The sequence below is a fragment of the Notolepis coatsorum genome (assembly GCF_963971535.1).
Source record: "Notolepis coatsorum genome assembly, contig: SCAFFOLD_339, whole genome shotgun sequence".
NCBI classification, from domain to species: domain Eukaryota; kingdom Metazoa; phylum Chordata; class Actinopteri; order Aulopiformes; family Paralepididae; genus Notolepis; species Notolepis coatsorum.
Window position 1 is genome coordinate 193,550 of NW_028171754.1, and position 6,518 is coordinate 200,067.

The 6,518-nt window shown below is 42.9% G+C and overlaps 1 long non-coding RNA gene across 1 annotated transcript in view; it reads left to right on the top strand.

Annotated features, from left to right (window-relative positions):
• The window catches only part of LOC311248190, a 57,758-nt gene extending 51,543 nt beyond the window's left edge, over positions 1-6,215 (top strand). The window contains exon 3 of the long non-coding RNA XR_014620929.1: positions 6,159-6,215. This is a non-coding gene — a long non-coding RNA (uncharacterized lncRNA). The remainder of the gene's footprint in view (positions 1-6,158) is intronic.
• Positions 6,216-6,518: the final 303 nt, after the last annotated feature.

Genomic DNA, 6,518 nt, shown 5'->3' on the forward strand with positions numbered 1-6,518 from the left:
TACCAACACTACCAACACTACCACACCTACAACACTACCAACACTACCAACACTACCAACACTACCAACACTACCAACACTACCACACCTACAACACTACAACACTACCAACACTACCAACACTACCACACCTACAACACTACCACACTACCAACACTACCAACACTACCAACACTACCAACACTACCAACACTACCAACACTACCACACCTACAACACTACCAACACTACCAACACTACCAACACTACCAACACTACCAACACTACCACACCTACAACACTACCAACACTACCAACACTACCAACACTACCAACACTACCAACACTACCAACACTACCAACACTACCAACACTACCAACACTACCAACACTACCAACACTACCACACCTACAACACTACCAACACTACCACACCTACAACACTACCAACACTACCACACCTACAACACTACCAACACTACCACACCTACAACACTACCAACACTACCAACACTACCAACACTACCAACACTACCAACACTACCACACCTACAACACTACCAACACTACCACACCTACAACACTACCAACACTACCACACCTACAACACTACCAACACTACCACACCTACAACACTACCAACACTACCACACCTACAACACTACCAACACTACCACACCTACAACACTACCAACACTACCACACCTACAACACTACCAACACTACCACACCTACAACACTACCAACACTACCAACACTACCACACCTACAACACTACCACACCTACAACACTACAACACTACAACACTACAACACTACAACACTACAACACTACCACACCTACAACACTACCAACACTACCAACACTACAACACTACAACACTACAACACTACAACACTACCACACCTACAACACTACCAACACTACCAACACTACCACACCTACAACACTACTACACTACAACACTACCAACACTACCAACACTACCAACACTACAACACTACCAACACTACCAACACTACAACACTACCACCAATACTACACTACAACACTACAACACTACCAACACTACCAACACTACCAACACTACCACACCTACAACACTACCAACACTACCAACACTACCACACCTACAACACTACTACACTACAACACTACCAACACTACCAACACTACCAACACTACAACACTACCAACACTACCAACACTACAACACTACCACCAATACTACACTACAACACTACCAACACTACAACACTACCACCAATACTACACTACAACACTACCACCAATACTACACTACAACACTACTACACTACAATACAACACCAATACTACACTACACCACTACAACACTACAATACAACACCAATACTACACTACACCACTACAACACTACCAACACTACCAACACTACCAACACTACCAACACTACCAACACTACCAACACTACCAACACTACCACACCTACAACACTACCAACACTACCAACACTACCACACCTACAACACTACTACACTACAACACTACCACCAATACTACACTACAACACTACTACACTACAATACAACACCAATACTACACTACAACACTACCAACACTACAATACAACACCAATACTACACTACACCACTACAACACTACAATACAACACCAATACCACACCTACAACACTACCACACCTACAACACTACAACACCTACAACCAGTGATGCCACAGATTACTTGTAAAAGTAATCCGATTACTGATTACTGATTACTCCTTTAAAAAGTAATCCAAGTTACTTTACTGATTACTTGATTATCAGAGTAACTTAGTTACTTTGAAAGTAACTAGGTTACGAAGTCGTCGTCGTTCCCCCAACAGTTTTTTTTAAACGCTTTATTGAAAGTGCATAAATTGTTTAAATTGTTAAACTAGTGCTTCAGCTTCTGTACCATCAAGTATGGTAAAGCAACAGTCTATGATGCTCACAGCATTAGAGCAGCCAGCCAGTGGTTGTACAAAACCAGTGTATCTATTCACATCTAACAAATGCAGGCTGAACTATTCAATTATATCAACTGTAACTATTAAATTGTTTTTATAAATGTCTCTCTATAAACATACAATCAGTCTCTCTTTAACATGTAAATTAACTGTAAATCTGGCAAATAAGAGCTTTTGCTCTGCCACCATCAAATATACATTAATCAATAGGGAAAGTCCTCCTGTACCTGAATGAATGAATGAATGAATGAATGAATGAAAACTTTATTTAACAGATTGCAGAATGGGTACAATATACAGTACGGCTCAATACACACAATTGTTAAGGGGATGCAGACCAGAGAAAGACGTTTGTCTTTGACAACCTAGGATGGCTTAGAGTAGACGACAGAGTACAGCAACTTGCAATGGGCCTGGTCTACAAGATACACTACGCGACCAAGGTACCCATGTACATGTCAAAATACTTCCCAAAGGTCAGTGAATACCACGATCACAACACCAGAGGGAGCTCCACAAATCATGTAAAACCCAGATTCGGATCAAACAAGGGACTAAACACGTTTCGCAATTATGCCACATCAATGTGGAACGCCCTGCCTAAAGCTGTAAAGGAATGTGAATCACTACCCACCTTCAAAAACACTCTCAAAAAACACCTACGTGAGACTGCAATTCGAAACTGGCCCCTACAAATGTCCTAACCTAGTTGTACAGTAAATGACCAAGTAAGGCTTTGTCAATATTCCAATGTACAGTGTAAAATGTGTGTGTGTCCCCTTCCCAACCCCCCCCCCCCCCCCCCCCCCCCACCTCCAATGTACAGCCCTCACCCAACCCACCCAACCCCACCCCACCCAACCAACCTCCTCCAATGTACAGTTTCTATGCCAAATGTATATACACTCCTTTTCTGGACACTTTTGTATCACAAACAGTACTGTATTTGCAAATCTGATATGTCATAAATGTATAGATGTAGCAGTACTGTCTATCTGTATGTCATGTATGACATATATGTTATGATGAATTGAAAATGGGGGACCCTGATGTAAACAAGTCGAAAGTCTTTCTCTGGTCTGCATCCCCTTAACAATTGTATGTATTGAGCTGTACTGTACTGTACCCATTCTGCAATCTGTTAATAAACTTTTCAATCAATCAATCAATCAGTCTTGTTTACATCAGGGTCCCCCATTTTCAATTCATAGTCGAAGCGTCGGCTAGTGTTGTGATTCCAGATGCTTTCAATGCAATTGGATGTGCTGTTTTTAGCGGTAGACAGTATTTTGACTGAGGCTACGTTTAAACGAGCGTTTTGGGGTGGAAGTCTGAACAGAAACCGCAAAAGTCTTCTTGCGGTTTCACTTCGTTTAGACAAGCGTTTTGTAAATGAATTCTCAGACGAACATAACAACGGAGCCCTGCTGTCACCCGATTGGCGCATATGTCTCATGACGTGCTGTGAAGACCCGCCCTACTCTGCCTCTGATTCGCAGACTGTGGATGGGGAATGTGATTGGGCCAAAGCAGAGTCACTCACAGACAGAGAGTCCAGTCACGCCGCGGGGACACATTCTTGTGTAACCCTTTCACTGCCACACCACGTCACTCCATAATAATAATAAGAAAAACAGCTCAAAATGTATTTTTGACTGTCGAAAACGAAATAAAATACTGCATTCCGCCTGCATTATGAATTTATGATGAGATAGTAACGAAATAGTAATGCACAGCCACTTGGACAAGTAACTGCAATCAGATTACTGGCTTTTAAAGATTAACGCGTTAGATTACTATTTTCGGGGGAAAGTAATCAGATTACAATAACGCGTTACTTAGTAACGCGTTACCGGCATCACTGCCTACAACACTACCAACACTACCAACACTACCAACACTACCAACACTACCAACACTACAACACCTACAACACTACAACACCTACAACACTACCAACACTACCAACACTACAACACCTACAACACTACAACACCTACAACACTACCAACACTACCAACACTACCAACACTACCAACACTACCAACACTACCAACACTACCAACACTACCACACTACCACCAATACTACACTACAACACTACAACACTACAATACAACACCAATACTACACTACACCACTACAACACTACAATACAACACCAATACTACACTACAACACTACAATACTACAATACAACACCAATACTACACTACACCACTACAACACTACAATACAACACCAATACCACACTACAACACTACAACACTACCACACTACAACACTACAACACTACCACACTACAACACTACCACCAATACTACACTACAACACTACAACACTACAATACAACACCAATACTACACTACAACACTACAGCACTACAATACAACACCAATACTACACTACACCACTACAACACTACCACACTACCACACTATGATCTGATGACACCATGCTGGTCTGATGACACCATGCTGGTCTGATGACACCATGCTGGTCTGATGACACCATGCTGGTCTGATGACACCATGCTGGTCTGATGTCTACCTCCCAGGCTCAGGTGTAGCACACTCCCACAGAGAGGCCCCTTTCACACCGGCCGGGCTCCGAGCTGGAGCCAGATCCCGAACGTAATCTTGCACCGTCCGGCGCTTTCACACCGGGATTCATTGGTTCAGAATGTGACAAATCGGTGCGCAGCTGGCACAGACATTTTTTTTTGGTTTTTCCTCACGAATGGTGACATCATCAGTGGGCGTGTTATATTCTAGGCTGTGAAGATGAGCATAAACGGGGGAAAGTAGAGAGTCGGCATTGCACTCAACCGATCCATTCAACAGGAAGCGATTTGCGACTGATCTCAAAACGAGATTAGATTCAAATGTATTGTTATGAGGGAGCGGCTGGGTAGCGCGGTGGACTAAGCACTTGCCTACCACCGCAGAGACTCCGGGATCGAATCCAGCTGTCAGCGGTACCTACACTACATTATTTTATTATGTATGCATCAGAGAGAGAGAATGGCTTCTTGTGTTTAGCCAACACCCATGCCACTGAGTGAGGACTTGGTTGCTTTTCCTCGTTGTGACATAGATTTAACAATAATTCCGCTTGCAGCTTGATATGATGATTTCATTCCATTTATTTTTGTGGTTCTTAGCACTGAATTTTGAGGAAAGGTTGCATCAAAATAACTGTGTTTTGTTTCGTAGTGGCGTTTCAAATTGCCACTCTTCACAAGAGCTACCGTTTCTTGGCATATTAGTCACATTGGTTTGGTGCTGGGACTCAGGATGAACGCATATTTTTCAGTCCATTCACCTTTGAATTGCAGTCGACTTTTCTTTTACTGGCCATCTTTGAACATGCCATATTTTTCTGCTGGCTGCCTGCTGGCGAAACTAGGCTACTAGCTACATTTATCTCACGGAGATAAAACTGGGAACGAGGCTACTGTAGATGCGCTGTCAACTCTCTGCTCTGACTCGGACTGAAAGAGACGACACGCATTCCGTGAAGACCCGCCCTACTCTGCTCTGATTCGCAGACTGTGGGTGGGGGGGAAAACGCTGACGAGACGCTGAATGCGATTGGACCAGAGCAGAGTACACAGACACAGACAGTGGCAGTGCAGCCGGACATGCAGAGCACTGCTTGCAGAGGAGATAGCGAGGATGCATTTGCCTTCCACTTTACTTGGTATCACTCCGGAATCACGTTTCAACCAAGTCACTAACGTAACGTTGCTGTCATGAGCCTGCGCTATGGTAGCCTACAAGTGATAAAATAAATAAAATGTCCAACTCGCGCAACGACTCGGCAGAAAAAGTTGCGCGCGGGCCGCATTAACACTAAACTTTGATGTCAAGTAGGGGGCCGCAAAATATCATCCAGCGGGCTGCAATTGGCCCGCGGGCCGCGACTTTGAGACCCCTGAGTTAGATGCTCTGAGTGGAATATGATCGATGATCTCATTTACATTACTTATCATCAGGGTTTGAAAGTGACACACATTTCACATTTACACTAATCAGTTCTCAACATTCGAGATTCACACATTGTACCCACGCAGCTGTCCAGACCTAAGCTTTTCTCCTCCCTGTGTGTGTGTGTGTGTGTGTGTGTGCGTGTGCGTGTGCGTGTGTGCGTGTGTGTGCGTGTGTCTGTGTGTGTGTGTGTGTACAGAAGAAGAGGAAACAGGAGGGGAGAGATGTGGATTCCCTCAGCCTCTGCAGTTTGGACATCAATGTGAGTAAATGAACCTCCTCTGTCAATATGACAATGAACACGTTGACAAGTCATTCCATTCTGATATATTGTTGACGGGTCATTCCATTCTGATATATTGTTGACGGGTCATTCCATTCTGATATATTGTTGACGGGTCATTCCATTCTGATATATTGTTGACGGGTCATTCCATTCTGATATATTGTTGACGGGTCATTCCATTCTGATAATAATAATAATAATAATAATAATAATAATAATAATAATAATAATAATAATAATAATAATAATAATCAATTTGTACCGCACTTTACA